This window comes from Hyla sarda, chromosome 5 (genome assembly GCF_029499605.1).
Source record: "Hyla sarda isolate aHylSar1 chromosome 5, aHylSar1.hap1, whole genome shotgun sequence".
Lineage (NCBI taxonomy): Eukaryota > Metazoa > Chordata > Amphibia > Anura > Hylidae > Hyla > Hyla sarda.
In genome coordinates this window covers 3,196,928-3,208,762 of record NC_079193.1, presented here as the reverse complement: position 1 = coordinate 3,208,762, position 11,835 = coordinate 3,196,928, and positions in this window count along the sequence as shown.

The window sequence follows — 11,835 nt, the reverse complement described above, 5'->3', positions numbered from 1 at the left end:
CCCCCATCACTATATCCCCCTGTGTCCTCACAGCGCCCCCCAGTGTATACAGATGGAGACTACACTACAATTATTACCCCCATCACTATATCCCCCTGTGTCCTCACAGCGCCCCGCCAGTGTATACAGATGGAGACTACACTACAATTATTACCCTCCCCCATCACTATATCCCCCTGTGTCCTCACAGCGCCCCCCAGTGTATACAGATGGAGACTACACTACAATTATTACCCCCCCCCATCACTATATCCCCCTGTGTCCTCACAGCGCCCTCCAGTGTATACAGATGGAGACTACACTACAATTATTACCCCCCATCACTATATCCCCTGTGTCCTCACAGCGCCCCCCAGTGTATACAGATGGAGACTACACTACAATTATTACCCCCCCATCACTATATCCCCCTGTGTCCTCACAGCGCCCCCCAGTGTATACAGATGGAGGCTACACTACAATTATTACCCCCCATCACTATATCCCCCTGTGTCCTCACAGCGCCCCCCAGTGTATACAGATGGAGACTACACTACAATTATTACCCCCATCACTATATCCCCCTGTGTCCTCACAGCGCCCCCCAGTGTATACAGATGGAGGCTACACTACAATTATTACCCCCCATTACTATATCCCCGTGTCCTCACAGCGCCCCCCAGTGTATACAGATGGAGACTACACTACAATTATTACCCCCCCATCACTATATCCCCTGTGTCCTCACAGCGCCCCCCAGTGTATACAGATGGAGACTACACTACAATTATTACCCCCATCACTATATCCCCTGTGTCCTCACAGCGCCCCCCAGTGTATACAGATGGAGACTACACTACAATTATTACCCCCATCACTATATCCCCCTGTGTCCTCACAGCGCCCCCCAGTGTATACAGATGGAGACTACACTACAATTATTACCCCCATCACTATATCCCCCTGTGTCCTCACAGCGCCCCCCAGTGTATACAGATGGAGGCTACACTACAATTATTACCCCCCCATCACTATATCCCCCTGTGTCCTCACAGCGCCCCCCAGTGTATACAGATGGAGGCTACACTACAATTATTACCCCCCCATCACTATATCCCCCTGTGTCCTCACAGCGCCCCCCAGTGTATACAGATGGAGACTACACTACAATTATTACCCCCCCATCACTATATCCCCCTGTGTCCTCACAGCGCCCCCCAGTGTATACAGATGGAGACTACACTACAATTATTACCCCCATCACTATATCCCCCTGTGTCCTCACAGCGCCCCCCAGTGTATACAGATGGAGACTACACTACAATTATTACCCCCCATCACTATATCCCCCTGTGTCCTCACAGCGCCCCCCAGTTTATACAGATGGAGACTACACTACAATTATTACCCCCCCATCACTATATCCCCCTGTGTCCTCACAGCGCCCCCCAGTGTATACAGATGGAGACTACACTACAATTATTACCCCCATCACTATATCCCCCTGTGTCCTCAAAGCGCCCCCCAGTGTATACAGATGGAGACTACACCACAATTATTACCCCCCATCACTATATCCCCCTGTGTTCTCACAGCGCCCCCCAGTGTATACAGATGGAGACTACACTACAATTATTACCCCCCATCACTATATCCCCCTGTGTTCTCACAGCGCCCCCCAGTGTACACAGATGGAGACTACACTACATTTATTACCCCCATCACTATATCCCCCTGTGTCCTCACAGCGCCCCCCAGTGTATACAGATGGAGACTACACTACAATTATTACCCCCATCACTATATCCCCTGTGTCCTCACAGCGCCCCCCAGTGTATACAGATGGAGACTACACTACAATTATAACCCCCATCACTATATCCCCCTGTGTCCTCACAGCGCCCCCCAGTGTATACAGATGGAGGCTACACTACAATTATTACCCCCATCACTATATCCCCCTGTGTCCTCACAGCGCCCCCCAGTGTATACAGATGGAGACTACACTACAATAATTACCCCCCCCATCACTATATCCCCCTGTATCCTCACAGCGCCCCTCAGTGTATACAGATGGAGGCTACACTACAATTATTACCCCCCCCATCACTATATCCCCCTGTGTCCTCACAGCGCCCCCCAGTGTATACAGATGGAGGCTACACTACAATTATTACCCCCATCACTATATCCCCCTGTGTCCTCACAGCGCCCCCCAGTGTATACAGATGGAGACTACACTACAATTATTACCCCCATCACTATATCCCCTGTGTCCTCACAGCGCCCCCCAGTGTATACAGATGGAGGCTACACTACAATTATTACCCCCCATTACTATATCCCCGTGTCCTCACAGCGCCCCCCAGTGTATACAGATGGAGACTACACTACAATTATTACCCCCCCATCACTATATCCCCTGTGTCCTCACAGCGCCCCCCAGTGTATACAGATGGAGACTACACTACAATTATTACCCCCATCACTATATCCCCTGTGTCCTCACAGCGCCCCCCAGTGTATACAGATGGAGACTACACTACAATTATTACCCCCCCCATCACTATATCCCCCTGTGTCCTCACAGCGCCCCCCAGTGTATACAGATGGAGACTACACTACAATTATTACCCCCATCACTATATCCCCCTGTGTCCTCACAGCGCCCCCCAGTGTATACAGATGGAGACTACACTACAATTATTACCCCCCCCCCCCCATCACTATATCCCCCTGTGTCCTCACAGCGCCCCCCAGTGTATACAGATGGAGACTACACTACAATTATTATCCCCCATCACTATATCCCCCTGTGTCCTCACAGCGCCCCCCAGTGTATACAGATGGAGACTACACTACAATTATTACCCCCATCACTATATCCCCCTGTGTCCTCACAGCGCCCCCCAGTGTATACAGATGGAGACTACACTACAATTATTACCCCCCATCACTATATCCCCCTGTGTCCTCACAGCGCCCCCCAGTGTATACAGATGGAGACTACACTACAATTATTACCCCCATCACTATATCCCCCTGTGTCCTCACAGCGCCCCCCAGTGTATACAGATGGAGACAACACTACAATTATTACCCCCCATCACTATATCCCCCTGTGTCCTCACAGCGCCCCCCAGTGTATACAGATGGAGACTACACTACAATTATTACCCCATCACTATATCCCCCTGTGTCCTCACAGCGCCCCCCAGTGTATACAGATGGAGACTACACTACAATTATTACCCCCCATCACTATATCCCCCTGTGTCCTCACAGCGCCCCCCAGTGTATACAGATGGAGACTACACTACAATTATTACCCCCATCACTATATCCCCCCTGTGTCCTCACAGCGCCCCCCAGTTTATACAGATGGAGACTACACTACAATTATTACCCCCATCACTATATCCCCTGTGTCCTCACAGCGCCCCCCAGTGTATACAGATGGAGACTACACTACAATTATTACCCCCATCACTATATCCCCCTGTGTCCTCACAGCGCCCCCCAGTGTATACAGATGGAGGCTACACTACAATTATTACCCCCCCCCATCACTATATCCCTCTGTTTCCTCACAGCGCCCCCCAGTGTATACAGATGGATACTACACTACAATTATTACCTCCATCACTATATCCCCCTGTGTCCTCAAAGCGCCCCCCAGTGTATACAGATGGAGACTACACTACAATTATTACCCCCCCCCATCACTATATCCCCCTGTGTCCTCACAGCGCCCCCCAGTGTATACAGATGGAGACTACACTACAATTATTACCCCCCATCACTATATCCCCCTGTGTCCTCACAGCGCCCCCCAGTGTATACAGATGGAGACTACACTACAATTATTACCCCCATCACTATATCCCCTGTGTCCTCACAGCGCCCCCCAGTGTATACAGATGGAGACTACACTACAATTATAACCCCCATCACTATATCCCCCTGTGTCCTCACAGCGCCCCCCAGTGTATACAGATGGAGGCTACACTACAATTATTACCCCCATCACTATATCCCCCTGTGTCCTCACAGCGCCCCCCAGTGTATACAGATGGAGACTACACTACAATAATTACCCCCCCCATCACTATATCCCCCTGTATCCTCACAGCGCCCCTCAGTGTATACAGATGGAGGCTACACTACAATTATTACCCCCCCCATCACTATATCCCCCTGTGTCCTCACAGCGCCCCCCAGTGTATACAGATGGAGGCTACACTACAATTATTACCCCCATCACTATATCCCCCTGTGTCCTCACAGCGCCCCCCAGTGTATACAGATGGAGACTACACTACAATTATTACCCCCATCACTATATCCCCCTGTGTCCTCACAGCTCCCCCCAGTGTATACAGATGGAGACTACACCACAATTATTACCCCCCCATCACTATATCCCCCTGTGTCCTCACAGCGCCCCCCAGTGTATACAGATGGAGACTACACTACAATTATTACCCCCCATCACTATATCCCCCTGTGTCCTCACAGCGCCCCCCAGTGTATACAGATGGAGACTACACTACAATTATTACCCCCCATCACTATATCCCCCTGTGTCCTCACAGCGCCCCCCAGTGTATACAGATGGAGACTACACTACAATTATTACCCCCCATCACTATATCCCCCTGTGTCCTCACAGCGCCCCCCAGTGTATACAGATGGAGGCTACACTACAATTATTACCCCCATCACTATATCCCCCTATGTCCTCACAGCGCCCCCCAGTGTATACAGATGGAGACTACACCACAATTATTACCCCCCCATCACTATATCCCCCTGTGTCCTCACAGCGCCCCCCAGTGTATACAGATGGAGACTACACTACAATTATTACCCCCCATCACTATATCCCCCCTGTGTCCTCACAGCGCCCCCCAGTGTATACAGATGGAGACTACACTACAATTATTACCCCCCATCACTATATCCCCTGTGTCCTCACAGCGCCCCCCAGTGTATACAGATGGAGACTACACTACAATTATTACCCCCCCATCACTATATCCCCCTGTGTCTTCACAGCGCCCCCCAGTGTATACAGATGGAGGCTACACTACAATTATTACCCCCCATCACTATATGCCCCTGTGTCCTCACAGCGCCCCCCAGTGTATACAGATGGAGACTACACTACAATTATTACCCCCCATCACTATATCCCCCTGTGTCCTCACAGCGCCCCCCAGTGTATACAGATGGAGACTACACTACAATTATTACCCCCCCCATCACTATATCCCCCTGTGTCCTCACAGCGCCCCCCAGTGTATACAGATGGAGGCTACACTACAATAATTACCCCCCATCACTATATCCCCCTGTGTCCTCACAGCGCCCCCCAGTGTATACAGATGGAGACTACACTACAATTATTACCCCCCCCATCACTATATCCCCCTGTGTCCTCACAGCGCCCCCCAGTGTATACAGATGGAGACTACACTACAATTATTACCCCCCCCCCATCACTATATCCCCCTGTGTCCTCACAGCGCCCCCCAGTGTATACAGATGGAGACTACACTACAATTATTACCCCCATCACTATATCCCCCTGTGTCCTCACAGCGCCCCCCAGTGTATACAGATGGAGACTACACTACAATTATTACCCCCCATCACTATATCCCCCTGTGTCCTCACAGCGCCCCCCAGTGTATACAGATGGAGACTACACTACAATTATTACCCCCCATCACTATATCCCCCTGTGTCCTCACAGCGCCCCCCAGTGTATACAGATGGAGACTACACTACAATTATTACCCCCCATCACTATATCCCCCTGTGTCCTCACAGCGCCCCCCAGTGTATACAGATGGAGACTACACTACAATTATTACCCCCATCACTATATCCCCCTGTGTCCTCACAGCGCCCCCCAGTGTATACAGATGGAGACTACACTACAATTATTACCCCCCATCACTATATCCCCCTGTGTCCTCACAGCGCCCCCCAGTGTATACAGATGGAGACTACACTACAATTATTACCCCCCATCACTATATCCCCCTGTGTCCTCACAGCGCCCCCCAGTGTATACAGATGGAGACTACACTACAATTATTACCCCCCCATCACTATATCCCCCTGTGTCCTCACAGCGCCCCCCAGTGTATACAGATGGAGACTACACTACAATTATTACCCCCATCACTTTATCCCCCTGTGTCCTCACAGCGCCCCCCAGTGTATACAGATGGAGGCTTCACTACAATTATTACCCCCCATCACTATATCCCCCTGTGTCCTCACAGCGCCCCCCAGTGTATACAGATGGAGACTACACTACAATTATTACCCCCCATCACTATATCCCCCTGTGTCCTCACAGCGCCCCCCAGTGTATACAGATGGAGACTACACTACAATTATTACCCCCCATCACTATATCCCCTGTGTCCTCACAGCGCCCCCCAGTGTATACAGATGGAGACTACACTACAATTATTACCCCCCCATCACTATATCCCCCTGTGTCCTCACAGCGCCCCCCAGTGTATACAGATGGAGACTACACTACAAATATAACCCCCCCCATCACTATATCCCCCTGTGTCCTCACAGCGCCCCCCAGTGTATACAGATGGAGACTACACTACAATTATTACCCCCATCACTATATCCCCCTGTGTCCTCACAGCGCCCCCCAGTGTATACAGATGGAGACTACACTACAATTATTACCCCCATCACTATATCCCCCTGTGTCCTCACAGCGCCCCCCAGTGTATACAGATGGAGACTACACTACAATTATTACCCCCATCACTATATCCCCTGTGTCCTCATAGCGCCCCCCAGTGTATACAGATGGAGACTACACTACAATTATTACCCCCATCACTATATCCCCCTGTGTCCTCACAGCGCCCCCCAGTGTATACAGATGGAGACTACACTACAATTATTACCCCCCCCCATCACTATATCCCCCTGTGTCCTCACAGCGCCCCCCAGTGTATACAGATGGAGACTACACTACAATTATTACCCCCCCCCATCACTATTTCCCCCTCTGTCCTCACAGCGCCCCCCAGTGTATACAGATGGAGACTACACTACAATTATTACCCCCATCACTATATCCCCCTGTGTCCTCACAGCGCCCCCCAGTGTATACAGATGGAGACTACACTACAATTATTACCCCCCCCCCCATCACTATATCACCCTGTGTCCTCACAGCGCCCCCCAGTGTATACAGATGGAGACTACACTACAATTATTACCCCCATCACTATATCCCCCTGTGTCCTCACAGCGCCCCCCAGTGTATACAGATGGAGACTACACTACAATTATTACCCCCCCATCACTATATCCCCCTGTGTCCTCACAGCGCCCCCCAGTGTATACAGATGGAGACTACACTACAATTATTACCCCCCATCACTATATCCCCCTGTGTCCTCACAGCGCCCCCCAGTGTATACAGATGGAGACTACACTACAATTATTACCCCCATCACTATATCCCCCTGTGTCCTCACAGCGCCCCCCAGTGTATACAGATGGAGACTACACTACAATTATTACCCCCATCACTATATCCCCCTGTGTCCTCACAGCGCCCCCCAGTGTATACAGATGGAGACTACACTACAATTATTACCCCCCCATCACTATATCCCCCTGTGTCCTCACAGCGCCCCCCAGTGTATACAGATGGAGACTACACTACAATTATTACCCCCATCACTATATCCCCTGTGTCCTCACAGCGCCCCCCAGTGTATACAGATGGAGACTACACTACAATTATTACCCCCATCACTATATCCCCCTGTGTCCTCACAGCGCCCCCCAGTGTATACAGATGGAGACTACACTACAATTATTACCCCCCCATTACTATATCCCCCTGTGTCCTCACAGCGCCCCCCAGTGTATACAGATGGAGACTACACTACAATTATTACCCCCCATCACTATATCCCCCTGTGTCCTCACAGCGCCCCCCAGTGTATACAGATGGAGACTACACTACAATTATTACCCCCCATCACTATATCCCCCTGTGTCCTCACAGCGCCCCCCAGTGTATACAGATGGAGGCTATACTACAATTATTACCCCCATCACTATATCCCCTGTGTCCTCACAGCGCCCCCAGTGTATACAGATGGAGACTACACTACAATTATTACCCCCATCACTATATCCCCCTGTGTCCTCACAGCGCCCCCCAGTGTATACAGATGGAGACTACACTACAATTATTACCCCCATCACTATATCCCCCTGTGTCCTCACAGCGCCCCCCAGTGTATACAGATGGAGACTACACTACAATTATTACCCCCCCATCACTATATCCCCCTGTGTCCTCACAGCGCCCCCCAGTGTATACAGATGGAGACTACACTACAATTATTACCCCCCCATCACTATATCCCCCTGTGTCCTCACAGCGCCCCCCAGTGTATACAGATGGAGACTACACTACAATTATTACCCCCCCATCACTATATCCCCCTGTGTCCTCACAGCGCCCCCCAGTGTATACAGATGGAGGCTACACTACAATTATTACCCCCATCACTATATCCCCCTGTGTCCTCACAGCGCCCCCCAGTGTCTCCTCATCAGTCCGTGTCACTTGCCCCGCTGCCCACACATCTTCTCCCCTCTTGGCTTCAGGTCACATAAGTCACTGTATACACCGGAGGTCTCCATACTGTGTGTTGTACTTTTTCCACATCTGGAGGTTCGGGCATGCTGGGATTTGTAGTGTATCCACATCTGGAGGTCCGAGGATGATGGGATTTGTAGTGTATCCACATCTGTAGGTCTGGGCATGCTGGGATTTGTAGTGTATCCACATCTGGAGGTCCGGGGATGCTGGGATTTGTAGTGTTTCCACATCTGGAGGTCTGGGCATGCTGGGATTTGTAGTGTATCCACATCTGGAGGTCTGAGGATGATGGGATTTGTAGTGTATCCACATCTGTAGGTCTGGGCATGCTGGCATTTGTAGTGTATCCACATCTGGAGGTCCGAGGATGCTGGGATTTGTAGTGTTTCCACATCTGGAGGTCTGGGCATGCTGGGATTTGTAGTGTATCCACATCTGGAGGTCCGGGGATGCTGGGATTTGTAGTGTTTCCACATCTGGAGGTCCGGGCATGTTGGGATTTGTAGTGTATCCGCATCTGGAGATAAGGGGATGCTGGGATTTGTAGTGTATCCACATCTGGAGGTCCAGGCATGCTGGGATTTGTAGTATTTATACATCTGGAGGTCCGGGCCTGCTGGAATTTGTAGTATTTCCACATCTGGCGGTCCGGGCATGCTGGGATTTGTAGTATTTCCACATCTGGAGGTCCAGGCATGCTGGGATTTGTAGTGTATCCACATCTGGAGCTTCGGGCATGTTGGGATTTGTAGTATTTATACATCTGGAGGTCCGGGCCTGCTGGAATTTGTAGTATTTCCACATCTGGCGGTCCGGGCATGCTGAGATTTGTAGTATTTCCACTTCTGGAGGTCCGGGCATACTGGGATTTGTAGTATTTCTTCATCTGGCGGTCCGGGCATGCTGGTATTTGTAGTATTTCCTTATCTGGACGTCTGTGCATGCTGTGATTTGTAGTATTTCTACATCTGGAGGTCTGGGGAAGATGGGATTTGTAGTGCTTCCACATCTGGAGGTCCGGAGATGCTGGGATTTGTAGTATTTATACATCTGGAAGTCCGGGCATGCTGGGATTTGTAGTATTTATACATCTGGAGGTCCTGGTGTGCTGGGATTTGTAGTATTTCCACATCTGGAGGTCTGGGCATGCTGGGATTTGTAGTATTTCCACATCTGGAGGTCCAGGTATGCTGGGATTTGTAGTGTATCCAAATCTGGAGGTCCGGGCATGCGAGAATTTGTAGTATTTCCACATCTGGAGGTCCGGGATGCTGGGATTTGTAGTCTTTATACATCTGGAGGTCTGGGTATGCTGGGATTTGTAGTATTTCCACATCTGGAGGTCCGAGGATGCTGGGATTTGTAGTATTTCCACATCTAGAGGTCCTAGGATGCTGGGATTTATAGTATTTCCACATCTGGAGGTCCAGATGCTAGGATTTGTCATATTTATACATCTGGAGGTCCTAGGATGCTGGGATTTGTAGTATTTTCACATCTGGAGGTCCGCGCATGCTGGGATCTGTAGTATTTATACATCTGGAGGTCCGGGCATGCTGGGATTTGTAGTATTTATACATCTGGAGGTCCGGGCATGCTGGGATTTGTAGTATTTCCACATCTGGAAGTCTGGGCATGCTGGGATTTGTAGTATTTTCACATCTGGAGGTCCAGGTATGCAGGGATTTGTAGTGTATCCGCATCTGGAGGTCCAGGCATGCGTGGATTTGTAGTATTTCCACGTCTGGAGGTCTGGGCATGCTGGGATTTGTAGTATTTTCACATCTGGAGGTCCAGGTATGCAGGGATTTGTAGTGTATCCGCATCTGGAGGTCCAGGCATGCGTGGATTTGTAGTATTTCCACATCTGGAGGTCCGGGATGCTGGGATTTGTAGTCTTTATACATCTGGAGGTCTGGGTATGCTGGGATTTGTAGTATTTCCACATCTGGAGGTCCGGGCATGCAGGGATTTGTAGTATTTCCATATCTGGACGTCTGGGCATGCTGGGATTTGTAGTATTTCCACATATGGAGGTCCGAGGATGCTGGAATTTGTAGTTTTTCCACATCTGGAGGTCCATGCATGCTGGGATTTATAGTATTTCAACATCTGGAGGTCCGGGGAAGATGGGATTTGTAGTGCTTCCACATCTGGAGGTCCGGAGATGCTGGGATTTGTAGTATTTATACATCTGGAAGTCCGGGCATGCTGGGATTTGTAGTATTTATACATCTGGAGGTCCTGGTATGCTGGGATTTGTAGTATTTCCACATCTGGAGGTCTGGGCATGCTGGGATTTGTAGTATTTCCACATCTGGAGGTCCAGGTATGCTGGGATTTGTAGTGTATCCAAATCTGGAGGTCCGGGCATGCGAGAATTTGTAGTATTTCCACATCTGGAGGTCCGGGATGCTGGGATTTGTAGTCTTTATACATCTGGAGGTCTGGGTATGCTGGGATTTGTAGTATTTCCACATCTGGAGGTCTGGGAATGCTGGGATTTGTAGTATTTCCACATCTGGAGGTCCGAGGATGCTGGGATTTGTAGTATTTCCACATCTAGAGGTCCTAGGATGCTGGGATTTATAGTATTTCCACATCTGGAGGTCCAGGGAAGCTGGGATTTGTAGTATTTTCACATCTGGAGGTCCGCGCATGCTGGGATTTGTAGTATTTATACATCTGGAGGTCCAGGCATGCTGGGATTTGTAGTATTTCCACATCTGGAGGTCCGAGGATGCTGGGATTTGTAATATTTCCACATCTGGAGGTCCAGGGATGCTGGGATTTATAGTATTTCCACATCTGGAGGTCCGGGCATGCTGGGATTTGTAGTATTTCTACATCTGGAGGTCTGGGCATGCTGGGATTTGTAGTATTTACACATCTGGAGGTCCGGGAATGCTGGGATTTGTAGCATTTACACATCTGCACGTCTTGGCATGCTGGGATTTGTAGTATTTCCACATCTGGAGGTCCGGAATGCTGGGATTTGTAGTATTTCCACATCTGGAGGTCTGGGCATGCTGGGATTTGTAGTATTTTCACATCTGGAGGTCCGAGGATGCTGGGATTTGTAGTATTTCCACATCTGGAGGTCTTGGCATGCTGGGAATTGTAGTGTATCCACATCTGGAGGTCCGGGCATGCTGGGATTTTTTAGTGTTTCCACATCT